The 20,536-nt window shown below is 37.6% G+C and overlaps 1 protein-coding gene across 1 annotated transcript in view; it reads left to right on the top strand.

The window, feature by feature from the left end:
• Positions 1-4,046: 4,046 nt before the first annotated feature.
• Positions 4,047-20,536, top strand: part of LOC125246404 (plexin-B2-like) — a 124,193-nt gene continuing 107,703 nt past the window's right edge. Inside the window, exon 1 of the mRNA XM_048157342.1 lies at positions 4,047-4,469. The gene's annotated coding sequence lies outside the window, so the exon portion shown is untranslated. The remainder of the gene's footprint in view (positions 4,470-20,536) is intronic.

The following is a 20,536-nucleotide window of genomic DNA, read 5'->3' as shown; positions in this document are numbered from 1 at the left end:
AAGGGCCTTTACAAAATTGCCAAAAATAGATTTTGTTGTTGTTGTTGTTGTTGTTGTTGTTGTTGTTGTTGTTGTTGTTGTTGTTGTTGTTGTTGTTGTTGTTGTTGTTGTTAAAAATCAAACAAGCAAGTCCAGCCCAGGTGAGAAAAAGTAATGCAAAAGTAACATAACTCATTACTTTCCATAAAAAGTAACTAAGTAAAATTAGTTACTTTTTTAAGGGAGTAATGCAATATTGTAATTGATTACTTTTAAAAGTAACTTTCCCAACACTATCGATTGTGATATCTTAATTTTTTTTTTGTAAAAATATTTAAATAAAATACATTTAGGCCTATAAAAGCAAGATTTGTGCAAAATTGTAGTTTTTTTTTTTTTTTTAACCAATTGCCAATTTTTCAATTCTTTTTTCTTCTTTTAGGCCTTTAAACATATTTCATGGGCCAGTGATAGTTATTTGATTTATATATATATATATATATATATATATGTATGTGTGTGTGTGTGTGTGTGTGTGTTCTCATATTTTAGATTAACACAAATCTATAAATATATGCTAATTAAAATATACGTTACAATAATTTTAAAGACTAATTTTTTGTACTTCTGAAGTAAACAAACTTTAAACACTTGAGAAGCAATATCTAGCTATTGTAGCTATATCTGTAATATGTTCAATAAAATTATTTTTTCTTAATAAATCTATATATAAATATGATCGAATCATAATTAAATTATGATAAAATATTTTTTTTACTTTTTTGTATTTTGCAAATTTGAACAAAACTTTGCCCTTCATCCTGATCTTGTTGTTCCCTACAGAGGCCTCATCATTTGGCTGAACACAGGGGTGCTGAATTCTGGGTGATGGTCCCAGGACTTGTGGGATTGATGGTGAGAGCACCAGATGGCTCATTAGTGGCACTGAACCAAACTGGCACTGCAGGGAATACCGGATCCACCAAGCTAAACCAACATCTCCAGACACTAAGTAATAGGCGTATATGCAATTTATACACAGACAAACAAACACGCACACACACAGATATATCATACGTACATTTACACTCACTCATTTACACAAACACTCATATGAAAGCACACACATTTTTGATTAGAGCGAGGTCTATGCAATAACTCATATTGACAGCCGCCCGACCAACTTGGCTCGGTGCAACAGGGAGGCAAATCTAATCATTGCACGGTCTAAAAATATCTCCTTTCTCGCTCTCGCTCACTTTTGTTCATGTTTATTTCCCCCTCCCTCTTCACGGCTCCTTCTGTTTGCTGTCTCACAGCATATTGTCTTTCTCTGCCAACTGACAGCGTAACTGTTTCTGCTCATCTGTCTTTGCCGCCGGTCTGGATGTGCCAAATTCAGCTGCGCAAGTAACGTCTGTTTCTCGTTTCACGAACACGGTGAGAATATTATTGACGTTAAATGGTACTTCACGGGTGTGGCAGTCTCGTGGAGGGGGTTATACAGCTCAAAAGTCCCCTTGAGATTATTATTATTGACTATTTGTGCTGATGCAATATGTTTGAACAGTAGAGGGCGCCACAAGAATATGATAGAAGCATATTTTAGTTATTATTAAAGACAGTAGCATTTCATTCTTTCCCATGAGATTTCCCCCCCCCCCTCAATGTCTAGATGTCAAACTCAACTTATTAGGAGTCAATATAAGAGTCAAAATATCTTGAAATGACTTGAATTGTCACTGGAATACATGTGAGACACAATCAATATCTGTCATTCATATCAGAGCTGCTCAAAACCTGACCAGTGAAGTATAAAATGACCTGCTCTGTCTCACTGTCTTGTTTATGATTTGTCAGATGATTCAGTCATCTATTTCTTATCATTTACTAAAAGAGGTGTGACATTCTGAGCAACAGGGCTATTTGAGAGAAAATAGAACAATGGTTGTACATGACAGCCAGCTTTGTGTGTTCCACGCTCGGGCACAATGCCATCTCATTCCCCCTGACAGCTATCATTATTCTTCCTTTTTCTCTGATTTTCTGTCTCTTTCCATCACTGCTTCTGTTATATTTCTTGTGTTGTGATCATCTTCAAATTTTCGCTGCATTTTACACTATAAAATATTTGAGAAAGACATTTAGGAGGGTTGAGAGAGAGAGAGAGAGAGAGAGAGAGAATAAATGGAAAAAAGCAAAGCATCTCTGTCCCTACAGGCCTCGGGGCAAAGACCGCACTCTTTTCCTTCAGACAGACTAATTTCCATAGTCATGAATTATTCAAATCATTCAGCTTTGACACTCGGGTCTAACTACAACATACACACACGTGCAAGCGCACTTTTGCTGCAATAACACACGGGGGTCCAAAACAACATTTTAAAGAGACACTGCATTAATGATGTTGCTCATGTTACCCAGAGTGTCCTCTGAAGGCAAAGCCTTAAAAACACCTTGCTTACTTCAAAGACCTCGGCTACCTGCGCATGACAGAAGATTTGATGGGTTTATGAAGGTCAGTCTGTTAAATAGCTCAAATCCAGACAAATTAAAGCATCAGGAAGGTTCAATAGTCAAGAAACAAGATTGTGAAAGTTTCCTGAGTTGATCGTTTGTTGTTATTAATATTATTATTTTACAACTGAAGACTTCTGAACTGAAGTGCCATCTGAAATTTTCTTCTAAAATAAGTATTTTTATGAAGCTCGTATGTTTAGGTTCAGTGATTCCACTTTAATGGAAATTAATAGGTCCTTTTCATTGCCATTAAAGTGAAATAACTGAAACATATGAGCTTGATAAAAATGCTCATTTTAGAAGAAAATTTCAGACGGCACTTAGAGGCTTTTGCATCTGAAGTGTTCAATTATAATTAATATTTACTAGCACCATTTTGTTTATTAATATTATTATTTTCTCTTTTTTGTCTCTGTTTTTGTGTATTAATGCTTTGGCAATATTCGTGCCAATAAAATACCTTGAATTTGAAATGCATTTCATTTTTTGTGTTTACATATTTTAATAATTTCACAAAATTAAATACTTTGTAAAAATGCTAAATTTATTTATTTTTTTAAATTTTACTGTACTTTATTTTATCCATTAAATTTACTATTTTATAAACATTATTGACCCCCTTTTTTTTCATGTATGGAATTTTTTGGGAAACATTGTATGTCAAACTGTCATTATTCTAAACTGTATTATTCTCAATTCTCCTGCTCTATCAGCGGAATATTAATCTTTAAAACCGCACCAAAAACACTGGACTAATGTAAAAGGTGGGCTTAAATATGTTGTCGCTACACAATTTTCTGCGTCCATCCTTAATATCTGTCCTTTGATTATGATTTACAATTGGTTTGGCCTTAATCTCAGTCTCAGCATGAGCCAGATTACCACAAATCTCAGATTTACTGTAGGTGGGAGAGGAAAGGATCATTCTTTCATTCCAGCTCAGGCTTCACAGGGGGCCCATGGGGGACCTCAAGGGTGTTTGAAGCAAGGTTAGAACTATTTCTGATTCCTACTTCCAAGCTGGAAAATGCTTTTTTCAAGCACTTTTGTGGACTGAAACAGGCAGAGTGGATCTACAATCTGCTAAGGGAAGACCGGGACCTAAACATCTGGACGAATGCCTCATCACCATCAGAGATAAAAAGTAGATGGATCCTTTCCAAATACAGTCTCAGTGATCACACTAGCCACAGTTATTGAAAGAGACTATCACTTGAAGTAGGCTATTGCGATTCCCTAATGTATTAACTTTACTGAAATTAATATTTCTGGTTCTGTATTATATTTTATGTATTGTTTTTGTGTATTGATGCTTTGGCTACATTGCATGCCATATAGACTGAAGTTGAAATTAATCTCAGTTAGGCTATATTTTATTATTATATAGGCCTTTGAGTTTATCTTATTTTATGTCATTGTACTGAAACATTACATGCAAAATTATGCCATTGAAACTTGAAACTGAATTTAAATTGATAAAGAGAGATAGAGAGAGACCAATAGAGAGAGAGAGAGAGTGCGCGCGCGTGCTTGTGCGGGAGAGAGAGAGAGAGCGCGCGCGCGAGTGCTCGCTCTGGTCAGTCGGGCATGTCCAGATGAGTCCCGTATCCTCATCCATCAGCTGAGAGGACTTTTGCTCCGCCGATTTTCTTTCAAAACTCACACAGGTATCAGTGAACATTCAGACTTCACGCGCACCTGGCGGCTTATCTGAGGCTCAGCCTACAGGGCGTGGAAAAGCAGGGAATTGTTTTCGACGCTGGATTCCCAACATCGCCCATAGTTCTTCGGATTTCCCTAACAAAGTGTACTGCCTCCCCGGCTTTTTCCAAGGAATACTGTTTCCCCCCCCTACTAGCTTCAGTGATCTACTTGGGAGACGAATAATGTAAATCCTTTATCGCTATCGGTCTCTGGCAGTTTACGAAGAGAAATCTTGATCTGCCATCGCGAGCTGTTTCTCCAGAAAGGTGAGTGTTGAACTTTCTGTTTGTTTCAACTGATTATGGTTTACATTTTTCAGTCGCGTATGTTTGTAAACATCTAAAACAACGTCTTTATTTCAGTGAGTCTCGCGCGGTATCAGACTTTAACTGTTATCGTTACGTTTGGGAACGTATTGTAAATTAAATCAGATTAAAGCAGTAGATTTATATGATTTAAAGTGGATTCACAGTCACCGTTTTGTAACACTTACAACTCAAACATCGAGTCTCATTGACACACAACTTTGTAGCATATTGTTTCAGTTTTACGCTGATTTTTTAAATATGTAAATAAGCGATAACGCGCGCGCTGGGGTCGTGAGAATGTGGAAAGATATGTGGCGTCGGTTAGCCTATGTTTAATACAATAAAGTACCATGGTACTGATATTCTTTACCATGGTGTTTACTTGTATATATCCAGGGGGGAAAACATGATATTAGTTGGCTAATGCTTGTATGTCAAAAACAGTAGTACCATGATACTTTTGTTAAGTGTCACAGTTTGGCTATTCAGTCGTTTTTTGAGGTCTTGAAGAAACAAGAAACAAGATTTTCGGGTTTTTACACATGTTTGCATGTTGTTGATAGTCTTAACTCAAGCTGCTCTCCTTTACTCGGTCTGTTTGCTTTTTGTAACCGGATGTTTGTTCCTGTAACACTGTGCTGATGCTTGACATATGCTTTCTTAATAGATCCCATCTAAGATGCTCTTTAGTGATGTGAAACCAGATTTAATGATGGGATATTTAGTAATACATGTTGTGTTTGATTGGCCGTGAACCATTTGTCACAGCCTGAAGAAAGCACAGCTATCTCTGTTCCTGTCGTCAGCTTCTGACGAGTTTCACTTACCTTCATTTCATTTTCTCCTTGCTTGTTTATTCTCCCAATTACACCCAGCTCTCATATTATACAAGCTGTTGTGATAAAATCAACTGTAATGGGGGTAATCAAATTTCCCTTTGCTCTGTAATTGGATGGCTGCGTTGCTGTTTGTATTGCAGTGAAGTTCATTGCTGACAATGTTACACAACTGATAACTTTGAATGTTTGTATATGAGTTAAAGGCATAAAGCATACAGTTCCTCAACTGCTGAACATTTTACTTGAAGTGTAGTGGCAGTGTACAAGTCAGGGGCAACTTGAAAAGCTCACCCGGATGGATTATTCCAGATTGACATTGATGACAGATGGCATCTAATACTAATACGTAATGTCTCTGGGAATTATTCTTTGTGCTTAAAGGGTTAATTCACCCAAAAATGAAAATTCTGCCATATACTCACCCTTATGTCATTCCAAATCCGTAAGACATTCGTTCATCTTCGGAACACGAGTGAAGATATTTTTAATGAAATCTGAGAGCTTTCTGTCCCCGCTTTGACATTTACGCGTCGCAACTGACACTTTGACACTTCAAAAAGTTCATAAAGAGATTGTAAAACTAATTCATTAGTCCAAATTTTCTGAAGAGACACGATCACAAATTTAGGCTTACATATAAACATTCATCAGAATCAAAATGGCAGTTGCATAGCTGTCAGTGGAGGGACAGAAATTGCTCAGATTTCATTAAACATCATCATTTGTGTTCCAAAAGTCTTGCGGGTTTGGAATGACATGAGGGTGAGTAAATGATGACAGAATTTTCATTTGTGAGTGAACTAACCCTTTAATCCTTATTTATTAAAACCCATCTTAACCACATTCCCTACTGCCTCTTATAATATAAAAACCAGGAGTGTTTTTGATTAGCCTACATTAATTTTAGTGAGCTTGCATGAATTTGATGACTGTAATTAGTAGAATATTAGCTCCTTTTAATGGGTGTTATTAACAATTACCATTTTTTGCCATAAGACTTTCGTTTATCTTCGAAGCAAAAATGAAGAGATTTTTAATGAAATCTGAGAGCTCTCTGTCCCGTCATTCAGAATTCTGACACTTCAAGAAGACTTGGATTAAACCACTCAATTCATATGGACTTCTTTTACAGTCTCTTTTTGAATGTTTTGAAGTGTCAGAATTTTTGGGTGAGTAGACTTTCAATCCGCTCGTTTAGTCTGACGTCACGTGTCAATGTTTCAGATGCCAAAAGCAAACAACAAACTGAATTAAAGGGTTAGTTCACCCAAAAATTAAAATTCTGTCATTTATTACTCACCCTCATGTCGTTCCATAAGACCTTCATTAATATATTGATATTTTAGTTGAAATCCAATGGCTCCGTGAGGCCTGCATAGGGAGCAATGACATTTCCTCTCTCAAGATCCATTAATGTACTAAAAACATATTTAAATCAGTTCATGTGAGTACAGTGGTTCAATATTAATATTATAAAGTGACGAGAATATTTTCGGTGCACCAAAAAAAAACAAAATAACGACTTGTATAGTGATGACTGATTTCAAAACACTGCTTCAGGAAGCTTCGGAGCATAATGAATCATCAGTGTGTCGAATCAGCAGTTTGAAGCGCCAAAGTCACGTGATTTCAGCAGTTTGGCAGTTTGACACGCGATCCGAATCATGATTTGAAGCTTCCTGAAGCAGTGTTTTGAAATCGGCCATCACTAAATAAGTCGTTATTTTGTTTTTATGGCGCACCAAAAATATTCTCGTGGCTTTATAATATTAATATTGAACCACTGTACTCACATGAACTGATTTAAATATGTTTTTAGTACATTAATGGATCTTGAGAGAGGAAGTGTCATTGCTCCCTATGCAGGCCTCACTGAGCCATCGGATTTCAAAAAAAATATTTTAATTTGAGTTCCAAAGATTAATGAAGGTCTTACGGGTGTGGAACAGCATGAGGGTGAGTAATAAATGACAGAATTTTCATTTTTGGGTGGACTAACCCTTTAATATACACTCTTGGTGTGCTGTAAAACTACTGAAAAATCATAACCTTCATACTGAAATCCCAGATGGCCAGACAGTGATTTATCTTTTATAAATTGTTACAATATGTCAATGTGTCTGTGAGCCCATAGACTGTATGTGTACTGGGTTTCTAAAAGCTTAGCTTGTGCAATATGAAAAAAAAATCATGCTCATGGCTGTTGATATGGTATTACTATTCTCACTTAAAATGAGTGGAGACTTGGACCCGGAAACAGTATTCCTTACGTCAAGGGTTAGTTCACCCAAAAATGAAAATTCTATTATTTATTCCTCATCCTCATGTCGTTACACACCCATAATATGTGTTCCGAAGATGAACAAAGGTCTTAAGTTATTTTTTTCAAATCCGATGGCTCAGTGAGGCCTGCATTGCCAGCAAGTTAATTAACACTTTCAATGCCCAGAAAGCTACTAAAGACATATTTAAAACGGTTCATGTGACTACAGTGGTCAAATCTTAATGTTATGAAGTGACAAGAATGCTTTTTGTGTGCCAGAAAAACAAAATAACGACTTTATTCAACAGTATCTAGTGATGGCCGATTTCAAAACACTGCTTCATGAAGCTTTGAAGCTTTACAAATCGTTTGTTTCAAATCAGTGGTTCGGAGTGCGTATCAGACTACCAAAGTCACGCTCCCCAGTGATGAACCATTGAAATTTTTAAACACTTATGACATAACGAAGCACCGTTTACTGAAATCACATTTTCTTTCATGCTCAGAAACACTGATTTGAAACAAAAGTTTCGTAAAGCTTAATTTGTGTTCTGAAGATGTTACGGGTGTGGAATGACATGAGGGTGAGTAAAGAATTTTTGGGTAAACCAACCCTTTAACAAGTGGATGGAGGGACCGAAATCTCTGATTTCAATAACAAATCTTCATTTGTATTCTAAAGATGAACAAAGTCTTATGGGTTTGGAACAACATGAAGGTGAGTAAATGATAACAGAATTTTCATTTCAGACTGTCCCATTAATTACTGTGTCGAAATATTCAGCAACTTGAAATCCAATTTCCCTAATTATTTTTTAAATAAGTTGTTAATTATTAAAGTCATTTGAATATGCATAAATGAGCGCGAAACTTTATTTGGATTCTTCTGTATGAGAACGATCCTGTAGCTTAGTGATTCAGAGCAGGAAGTCATCCGGCCCCCTCAAGGTCAAAGATCAATGGTCAAAAACAGAGAGCGTGGAGAGAGAGAGAGAGTGCGCTCTTTTTACCCCTCTTTCTTCCTTCGTTCTATGAGCAATGACTGTGTTTATTTGTGTTTCTTATTGAGGAACAAGCACACAGTACACAGTGGCCTCATTCATGCACTTCCTGAGGACTTTGTGTGTTTGTATTTGTTCATGCCTCCCATAAAACATGGAGCTGGCTTCTGTGAGTCTTGATTAAAGAATCATGATGATCATGTGAAACCCTCCTCTTCATGTTTTGAGTCACTGACTTGTGTCCCAAAATGTCCTTTGGTCTGTGATATCAGAGTGTTGATTGTTATGAGAGTGATAGTGCTGAATAATTAGCGCTAAAGATAGGCGAAGGCGAAGCAGTGTTTTCTGCTGACAGTGCATACAGTATGTATCTGTGTTTGTGGTTTCATTGTCCTTGTTCGTACATCTTCGCGTGGCCTCCTGTATAAGTCCATCTGTGGTCTGGATGTTCTCACTTCCTGAACAACCCACACATTTATGAGCTAATCACAAAGGCTTTTCTCTCTGTTGTGTATTATGATTGTAAAGAACACTTGCTTGAATAGTAGGGGTAGAATTGTTTTTGCATGGTTAGTTTTTTTTTTTTTTTTTCGAAGTTACGTTTATTGTTGCTTATAATTATGTAACTCCAATTATTAATTTTCTCTTTGTGCTGTGGATATGAGTTTTGCATAATATAAAATTAAACAGATCTCAGAACAGGGATTGTTCACCAAATTCACCCTCATTTTGTTTTCAAACCTGTATGACTGACTTCCGCAGACCATTAGAAAAATTTGAAGAATGAAAAAGCACCATTAAAGTATCTTAAAAGTGGTCCATGTGACTTTTGTGCTTTTATTTTAACTCTTCTGAAGATTTTGAGTCAGTGTGTTGATCTTGAGAATCAGTTCAACAAGTCATTCAGGCTAGTTTATCACTGAAAAGATTTGACTCATTCATAATGATTCAGAATGATTCATTCATCAAGGTATTGTATGGTTTCAAAAGTCTTGGAATATATCACACAAATCATATGAACTACTTTTATAGTGCTTTAATGTTCTTTTTGGAGTTAACAACCCTAGTCCTCATTTATATTAAACATATTAGTCAGGTTTTTCTTTAAAAAAAAAAGTCACCTCGACGACATGAGTGTTAATAATGGCACAAATTTAATTTTTTGGGTGAACTATCCCTTTAAGTGCTGTGACAGGATCATTAGGCCAGTGAGTTGAACTTGAGAAATGAATCAATTTGATTCATGAACATATCATTCAGGCTGGTTTTGTGAACCGGATCAACCATTTCCTTAAGATTTGACTCAAAAGAGCCATTCATTTATGAACTCTCATAAACTCTCAGTAAGGCTGATGTCAAGGCTTAAGAAGACTTGGAAAATGTGTCATACTAACCATTTTGTTAATACTTTTATGGTGCCTCTAGGTTGTTTTGGCCAGAATATTCTTTAAAATTCAGCTTTTATGTTGCACAGAATAAAAGTTTTTCTTTGGCCCATATACATAGATATTATTCGAACATGTAAAAATGTAATACGCACGTAATTAATAATAATAATAGTAAAAGTTTGGTGGTGAACTGTCCCTTTGAGGTCAGCTAACCTTTGTAGTACCGTATGCCCCAGAACATCCTTCTGCAGGTTGCCCTTTTCTGTCAGCTTTTGCAATTGAAGAAAACATCTTGTCAATCTGAGAAAAGCACTTCAGCTTCATATTCTGTGACGCTAATGGATTTCTATGGGCGCTAATTTAGGCCTATGTCACGCTAATGGATCTGCACTGGTAGATTGTGCTGAGAATAATGAAAAAGCTGCACAAAGGCCGATGTCTATCGAGAAGCCGCCACTTTGCCACAATGCCTGATACAACCTCGTTTCCCTCCTCCAATCAGCTTTATTTAATACAGAATGTGGCTTTCGGGCATCATATTTAATTATGAAGAATGAGGTGGCGAGGAATTGTTAGATGGAGACATGCCAGGGCATGTTATGATGTCCTAGAGCACATGTCTTCTGGGGTTGGAGCAGGCAGACTCGTTTGCTCACATCGCCCTTCTTGTACATTATCAGGGGACAAAGGTTATGTTTATTTCAGACTTCCATTTAAGCTGTTGGCGTGTACTGCCTGGTGCATTAATGTTTGTGATGAGAGATATTTTTTGTTTCTTGTGCCTATGCTTCTTCTAAATTTCAGTCACATGCTTCAGCACTGGCAGTCATTGATTTGTGTATGGATAACCTCACGGGTGCCATTCCCTACTGAGAAGGCATAGAACTGCTTTTTTGAGAGAGTTATACGAAATAAGAACTGTTTTGCTCAGAGTTGGTACTCAATTAATATGGGTTTTTCAACAGCTGATACCTAGAGAGCAGGGTAGCTGTTATAATGTTAATGCTAATCCAGTGGCAATTGACCTTACGTAGAGTTAATGCTTAATAAACGCTAATAATTTAATAATAATGTTAAATGTAATTGATTTAACATTTGCCATTTAAACTGATTTTAATTTGTATTATGGCCTTTTATTGGCTAATGAAAAATGTTTAATTATGGTGCATCATTAGCTGAAATTTTTACACTATTTACTTGGCTTATTATTATTAATTAAAAAGGCTGTTGGCAGATTGACTGACTAATTTTTGTAGTGTTTAATTTATTTTGACAATAGTATAGAATTGTAATATCGGCCATTTATTGGGTCTCAAAATGCAGAAATTTTACACTATTTACTCAATTTTATTTTTACTATTAATTGACAAAGCTGTTGCTATAGATTGACTGACGAGTTTTTAGTTTTGTATGTTTTATTTTATGTACAATATAGTATAGAATTTTATCGACCATTTATCGGTTATCGAAAATGTCTGTAAAAAATAATATCGGCTGTTTGATATCGATTGCATTTTTAATTGTGGTCCATCTCTAGCTTAAATTCAAAACTATTTACTCAGTTAAATTTTGCAATATTGACATGGCTGTTGGTACATTTGGCTTAAAAATAGCAGAATCCTTTTATTGGCAAATATTGGCTGGCCTGGCAGATAAATCAATGCACAGTGCTGGTGTAAAAATGAAATATAAAGTTATAGCTGATGTCTTAACAGAACTTCAGTTGCTTTTACAGAAGTGAGTTTAGACTCCTGATGTTTGGACTTTGTGTAAAGGTCAGTGTCATCAACACTTCTTCTGTTTTGTTTGTGCTAGTTTCTGACAAACTGGATCTGTATGACAGTCCTCTGTACAATGATTCATTGAATAGGCATGTCAGCTCTGCGGTTTTTTTTGACCGTACTTGTCATGTCCGTGGGTGTGACTTTAGTGCGTGTGTGAGGGTGGGCATTGTCTCTAAATTTAGTTGATCGTATTAATTAGTAACTTGGTATCAGCGTCATGCCGAGAGCAATTGAGCGAATTCTCACAGTAATGTCTCTGGTGCATTTCAGGGTTCATACGAGATGGCCTCTCAGCTTTTAAACGGTTTGTTTAGGAACCTGTCACCAACCACAGATCCATTAGCTGCCCTTGTGGGGTGTTTTGGCAGGTGTGTACACTTTCTGTCAGGCTGTGAAAAGTGTGTGTGTGTGTGTGGCCAAACACGTGGGTGGTGTCAGCAGGTGTCAAAGAGTGTTTGAGGTGAGATCACACTACTTCTTCTGCATCTGAGTGACAGCTGTAAGTCTCCTGTTGGCACACACATGATGCCACATCCCCCGATCCCCTACCGTGTCTCACAACACATATGGAGCCTCCCACAAACCCGCAACCTGTCGTCCTGTCTGGCTGTCTCTTTCTCCGTAGTTAAAGTCTGACAAAAGCTCATAATGAACCGAAGTGGCCATTAGGATGATTGATTGCTTCATTCATTCGTCTGTTCACCACCTTTATTACCCTAGAAAGTGTATTTAACATCATGACATGATGATCTGTACCTCAAAAGGCCATTTTTAATGTAATCACGATCGTCATTAGGGTTTATTGTTTTGTTTGGGAATAAAATGACCAGCATCTTTCAATTTGAATTCAGTCGGCAAGCTCTTTGGGGTCAGGTTACGCTTCTATGAACGCTAAATCCCTTTCAACCAGAAACATGAGGACTTTGACCCGGGTTTTACAACGTTACACAATCCTAACAAAAGTCCATTGACTGAGCAGCTATTGAACAAGGTGCTTGTCCTTACAGACTCGCTCTGTGTTCTGACTGTTTTAGGAGGCTTCCAAGATTGAAACTATTGCTGTTTTGAAGACCCTCCAACTGAGTTCTCCCTTCCAGCTTGCTTTTTATTCAGGGTCCTGAAAAAAACAAGAACATGTTCTACTCGCTGCTTGCCATTAGACTGAGAGAGTGAGAGAGGTGGCAACATCTATTCATCTCTGCCCTAATGTCAGTCAAGTGCTTCTCATTTGCAGAACTTCAAAGCAGACGCTGCTTTTCTGCATTTAGCTCCATCTAATTTGGATGATAAATGTACTTGCGTAACGGTGCGACTTGATGAACCGCACAGAAACTCAACAGGAGCTGCAGCCGTGCAAAAATGACACGCACTGTTTATATAAACACATCCCACTGAGTCATGTAGGTCCAAATCTTGAATACACAAAAACACTTGGAACCTTCCCATGGTCTTCGGCCCTGGCCAAAAATGAGGCCCATGTGAATTGACATATGGCTGATTCATGTGGTCTTTGTATAACAGAGTGGCTTTTCCAGTTTTATAAAGTCATTTTTAACATTGGCAGATTAATTTGTGCTATTTTGTTGTGTATGGCTTCAGAAAGGTAACAGAGTTACAGTTTGACAACCTTGTAGGTATTGAACATTTTATAAAGAATATGATGCTAATTTTCTACAAAAATCCCCTTAATCAGATGCCCATCCATCCATCCATCCATCCATCCATCCATCCATCCATCCATCCATCCATCCATCCATCCATCCATCCATCCATCCATCCATCCATCCATCCATCCATCCATCCATCCATCCATCCATCCATCCATCCATCCATCCATCCATCCATCCATCCATCCATCCATCCATCCATCCATCCATCCATCCATCCATCCATCCATCCATCCATCCATCCATCCGACCCCATGACCTCTTTTGAATACATTTATTCGTCCTCCTATAGCTGTATATTAACTTTTTGTGTGTTTTGCTTTTTGTCACATTTATTTTTTTGATGAAAAAGCTGCTTAAAAGACTTGCTAGTTGGCCTTTTGTGTCTGTGATATGTACCGGTGAATTGCTCCTCGATAACATAGACACAGCGGGATTTAATTCCTCCACGGGCGTCAGCGGTGGTGCTGTTAATCCTCAAACAGTCCAATTTCCTCACACTGAGCTTTAATTTTAATTATCATCTTTAAAATACTGCTAATATTTTGTCCTGCTGTGCTGTGCCAGTAGCCCTGAGCTGTAGGATATTTCCTCTTCCCTTTTTTCCCAGGATCAGTAATATTAATTACGGAGACAGGCTTCTTCTGGGGCTTAAGGCGCGATGATATGTGCGTGTGTATTGAAAAGGTTTCATAAGTTTCCATTCTTTGTCCTGTTGACTATGAGAGACGCTAATACCAGCAAGCATGTTGCTGGCATGGAATGATGGGATTAGTGTTTGTTTAAATGTGTTTTCTTACATGTGTTTATTCTTGGGAATGTGGGGGAAGGAGGGCACATGAATAACAGCTGGTGGAGACGAAGGTCATTTAAACATTAACTGTCAGATCATGAGGTATTGAGGAGGTGGAGTCACCGCAGGCCTGGTTGTCATGATGATCATATCACTGTATGCTGACAAAAGGGAAACTCCCTCTTAGATTCCTGACTGGAATGCCTCACTTTGGAAGTTCTGGAAGTTTGGAAAAATAACTGACGCAGTAATTCCTGTCCCAGTACTGGTTAGCAGTGAGTCATCTGCCTGATTGAAATCTTTTAAACCTTAATGATAAGCATGGCTTCTTTAAGACCAACTAGTCATTGCAAAAGTTATTAACTAGCCAATATTGAAAATATGTTGTTTTACACATCCCCACTTTGAAGCTTCATTGATTGTCTATAAACTTTGTTGATTTCTAAAGGGAGATAGGAAGAGAGAGAGACATGAGTGTTGCTAACTTGGGAAATGAATGACTTGTTAACTGATTGACCTCCACTTGCCTCCAGTTGCATTTAATGGTCAGTAAATCATCTCATTTTTCCTGCAGAGTGACCTAGCACAGTTATGGACTCCCAAGTGTGTGTGATAAGTATGTGCTGCAGTGTTCATTTTGACACATCAATGCAGCACACACACACAGAGGTTATGCACGGGTCAGAGATGATAAAGTATAATATAATATACACATACACATACATACATATACATTACATATACATATATATGCAGATCTGGTTTGCTTTTCCAACTTGATCTGCATGGTCATTTTGCAAGTGATGAAATCTGTTCATTGTTTGTGTAGTTAATATCTGTTTTATTTTCAATAGTTGCTATAGTTGCTATATATACAACAACTCAGGGGTTTTTGTTTGATGTTACATACTACTTTGAATCCGAAAATAAATTCTTGAAATCCGATCTGACCATTCAAACTGAGACTCTTTTAAAAAAAAAGAAAATTGACATGAATGTAGTTTGCATCAGATTGCAAGTGTTTTTGTACTGTTCAGAGTCCCCCCCCAAAAATGCAATGGTTTAGTTATTTATTTTATTATTTTGCTGCACTGTAAAAACTGTTACTTAGATTCAACAAAAAAAAAAAAAAAAAAAAATCAAACTATGCTTTTTAAACAATACTTACATAGTAGTCAGAGATGAGCTCTTGCCCACTCTCTCCCATGTATTCAATGAGGCATCTCAGAGTCACGTCGCTCTTCTTCACCACAGAGGTACTTGGATCCTATAGTTGGTAAGTGAATAATAAAAAACTGAATCTTGCAGGCAATATAACTACAAACATACAATGCCATTATCAGTGTGGGTCTGTACTAGCTATTCAACAGAGCTTATATATATATAGGGCTGGGCGATATATCGCATGCGATTGTCACGCGCATTTCGTCAGTTCCCTGATTACCGCAAAATCGCCATCGCCTGCTTTCAAATGGAGCGGCATTTAATAGACAGAGCCGTAGTTCACTGACAAGCTACGCAATATCGCGTTCATTATCGAAGGCAATTCATCTGCGATAATGAACATGATATTGCGTAGCTCCATTTGAAAGCAGGTGATGACGATTTCACGGTAATCAAGGAACCGGCTTTACTGACGAAATGCGCATGACATTATATATATATATATATATATATATGACATTATACATGACATTATATATATATATATATATATATATATATATATATATATATATATATATATATATATATATATATATATATATATATATATATATATATATCCTTAAAATTAGGAGCTGTAAACAAAAATGTTTTTTTGCAATATTCACCCAATTAGGCAAGACAAGAAAATAAAGTACTTATTGCATTAATATGCCCCTGCAACATTGTTACCACTTTTGCCTCACCTGTATCAGTTCCATTAACAAATTCTTGATGCGTTGACCAACCGCTCCACCCTTCGGCACTAAAAAGGTCGAGAAGTTTTGGAGTGTACTTGTCCAGCTGGGACATAAACACTGATTCTAGTAGAACTGCATGAATTCTTAATTTATCTGTAATACATCAATTGTTTGACTGTTATTTGGAACACTCAAGATGTGTAAAGAATTGGCAACCTTTCATTTTTATGCAATCCAATACTCCATAAAATATGTGGGGTGGGTTTTCAGTATGTGTTCAGCAAAAAGTGTGTCTAGCATCACATAAACAACCTTGTTCACTATTATTTGCCTTTTAAAAAAACTGAGTGAGCAGCATGTCAGTGATAAATCATTTACCTGGAATGGTTCAAAGAGGGCAGGCCATCTTTCTTTAAATTTTGCCACATCTGGGGACTGGACAACCACTTCCATTCTTCTCCAGCTATATGTCCTGGCCATCATGTCATTTATGCTTTTGATGTCCCCTTTCTTGCTGGCTTCTATTAGGTCAAGCCTCACATTCTCTAGGCTGCTGTCTGTTTCACCAGAAGGGTGCTGAGGCAGGAAATTTACTTCTGCCCTCTTTGGTTTCTTGATGTTTTTAGCAGGTTTTCTGTCATCTCCCATCTTGTATTTCATTGAGTTTATCAGGAGTTCAGGGCTTCCCAATGCTTTACGTTTGGTACGATAGTTACCACGTTTGTATTTCAGGCTTTGTTGCAACCCATAATTTCCATTAAAAGATTCAGGCTCCTTCAAACAGGGATGCTTTTCTATTAGTGCCTGTGCTACTGCAGACCTCTGGGCATCATTGGGGTACGCTGTGTAGGAAAACATGGCCTCTGCCAGGCGCCCCAAGATATCCGCTTTGACACTGGGTGATGTCAGTAGGGTGCCATCTCTTAAATAATTCTCATTACCTTGACTCAAAGCCAGCTCAGTGTTGTGTGAGAAAGTTGGAATTGGAAATACAGTAGGCCATGGATTTTGCCTTTCATAGGGTGAAGGAGACAGAATCACAGTAACATCTGAGCCGTCAGAGTGTGTCACAGACTCGGATAAAGAGTACACACTGGAGGTATCAGGGGTGCTTTCCTGGGGAAAAAGGGTCAGTGTTATGTTTAGCGGTACACACACTACTTTCAGTGTGTCTTTATCTTTGAGTTCCTTTGTGGTCGTTAGGGTGAAAACGTCATCAAACTCTTCATCTTTGTACTGAAGACTGATTTCTGTGGTGATGGCACATTGTTCTTTGATGGCTGCAACCAATTCATCCACAGTTGAGGGTATGCCACTGTTGAGTGTAAGTTTTTTGACCTTGTGGTCAATGAGGACCCGGAATCTGACTGTTGGTTCCATGTCTAGAAAGACAGAAGAAACAAATATGTTATACAAAGTCATACTCAACACCGGAGACAGATGTGGCGCTTTAATGTCACCATGAGCTTTCCTGCAACAATATAGGCTGACAAGGGACAAACGTCACTAAGGTTTTGTTGCTCAACAAGAGTTATGTGATCGGTCTTCTCAAGATGAAATACACAAATGTGTTCATCATACCAGGACATGAGTGTTTTCACAATAAAATGCAAAAAGGGGAATCTGTCATTAAAAAATAGAAACGGATGATAATTTCGTTTCTTTTCCCCTTTTTTCCCCGACTCTCAATAACTGACTTTTGGTTACCTTAATTCTTCTATATGACAGATAACAACAACCCTCTGAAACATTTGCCTCAATTCCACCTACTAAAGAGCTTACCTTTCCATTGCAATGCAAAATAAATATTTAATCTTTTTCTTGAACAAATGGTTTCAAAATATTTCAGACAAATATATCAACAGATTAAGTTAAAGCATTTAAAAAAACTGATAAAACAATGTTAAAGCGGACTAGGTCCATAAACAGTTGCTTTGCTGAACACTAAGCCTGCTGCCAGTCCTATCTTTCTACTTTTTTACCCTCATTCAAAACAGAATGCGAGGAGAGAGCAACACACACGTATACATATTTACGAATTTTCATGACGCCACATTGCAGAGAGAGAGACGCCAGGAATATATTATGTCCTCATCTTTTTCAATGATGCAGGGACAACAACTGTAACTACAAACCTAGCAGTTAATGTAACTTTTAATGTTAATGTCAAGACCTTCGGTAAGGCCTCATGCGACGCCTGCAAAACTGACAAACTTAACGTTACTGTCTGAAACTGGGCGACGCTTTTACATTTTATAGTGCAATAAATGCGTGCTCATTCGGCTAAAACCTAACTTTATGCAATGTAAATAGTTACTTACATGGTTGCACGTTGTATAAAGCCCTTTAAAAACTGGTCCGGTACAGGTGACAACGAGCAACGATCTCATTGTTCTGCTGCAGCATGTGGGCGAGTCGTGGCGTTTTACTTTGGATGTAAACACTTAAATAGAATTTTGTAGAAGCAATTTATTGTCAGTGTCATTTATTGTGAATGTCAGTAAAATATTTTTTTTGATCGGTAATAAGAAGTTACAAAAACATTCACACTTTTTACTTATGTAAAACTTGAATTTGAAAAGAATTTGAATTCAAAAAGAAAAGGGAATCAAATTATTGGAAGAAATATACTTTTTAAAATAAATTCCTACAGACAACACCCTTGAAGGGCTTGCCTGAACTAAATATGTGATATCCATATCTTTTAGATATGGTTAGTTAAACAAGTAATAGCACACACCTTCTCAACAAGCCACTTGATTGTACACTGTATAATAGTCCAATTTATGTCCATAGCACAAATGGTGCAGCATGAGTTATGGTCTTATGTTCAATACTTGGGCTTTGTTCAAATCCCAAACTATGAGTAATATTAGTAGTGATGCGTTTATGTTTAAGCTCTGAATCTATTGTGACATTTCCAAGTTGAGCTGGGTGGGAAAATTCATTCGCATGCACACAGACACACACACAGTCTTTTTTTCATCAGTTTGAGATACAGTGAACAGATAATGTAGAGTGTGTCCACATATGCATGTGTGTGAGAGAAATATGAGTATACGTGTAAAATGGATATTTAACCAATTTCACGTATAGTTGCTCATACATAAACAGCATAATTTTGTTCCGTGTATGTGTTCTCTGTATGTTTGTGTGTGTCAGAGTCTCTGTTTCAGCTCATGAGCTTAATTTCCTGTGCGCTGGCTCGCTGCCCGCCTGATGTTGGCTGGATGCCTTTCTATTTCCTTCTCTCCCTCTCCCTCTCCCTCTCCCTCTCCCTCTCTTCTGATCTCTGTCATTCCCTTTCTCTTTCACTTCGCTTAGTTCCAACTCTGACCACAGCAGCTTTCCCAGAATTCCCTGACAGTGTCCCAGCGTTCATCAAAGTGGCCCACTGGATCAGTCTCTAGCTGTTAAACAGAACCAAATGTCACAGTCCTGCTCTCGGAGGCCTGACCTCATCTCTTCCTTCATGCACATGCACCAAAAGATGACATTCTGTTTGACTGACTCATTCAGCAAACGCACAGCAACTTTGTGGGCTGTAAAGTGTAAAGTTCTGTTTTGACATACAAAGTTTGATGCTACTAACCTCCTACTTGCTTCATTACAGACTATTAAAAGGCTTATGATAGTAATTCTTTCTAGTTTCCTCCCTTTCCTCATTCCTTCCTTATCAGTGTTTTCCCCATTGCACAGTATGTACCTGATAAAACACTTAGCTAGTTTTGGCTGCCCTTTCTCTCTCTCGCTTGATCTTGCTTTCCAGGGCTGCATTTCCCAAAGTCAACTATGGTCGCATAGTTAAAGGAATTTAAAGGAACTTGCGTTCTGGAACTTGAACTACCCCAGTGTAGCTCAGACACAGTAATAATGCATCATGGTTAAAGAAACAATATGTTTTTATGACTGAAATTCAAGAATTTTTATAAATTAAGGCCTTTTTTGGAATTTTCACTCTTCACACAAGTATATATATACCAGTCCCTCCAGAAAAACGCAATTATGCGATCGCCTGATTTCATGCATAATCAGCCAAAGTCCACATATTTATGCGGGGGTCGCATTTTTTCAAATACGCCGCTTTTTCGCTGCATAAATTGCCGATTTCAGCAAGCAAAATATATGCGGGGCTAGCATGATTTCATAATCCCTGCATTTTCGTTGCAAAAAAGTCACATATATCTTAGCAGAAAGTTGAAAAATGTTGCGTTTACTTCACACTAGTAAAGCGCCATTATTTTCCCCCTATTGCCATGGGAACCTTGTGAAGTGACGTAATTACGCGACATGAACATCATCTGCAAACCATGAAACCATGATGAAGCACACAAATCATTCTCATTTGCCAATAAAAATAAGCGCAAAAGACCGCGCGAAGCA

The sequence above is a fragment of the Megalobrama amblycephala genome, linkage group LG14, assembly GCF_018812025.1.
Source record: "Megalobrama amblycephala isolate DHTTF-2021 linkage group LG14, ASM1881202v1, whole genome shotgun sequence".
Taxonomy (NCBI): Eukaryota; Metazoa; Chordata; class Actinopteri; order Cypriniformes; family Xenocyprididae; genus Megalobrama; species Megalobrama amblycephala.
Note: the sequence above shows the minus strand (reverse complement) of the source record. Positions and strands in the feature narration are given on the sequence as shown.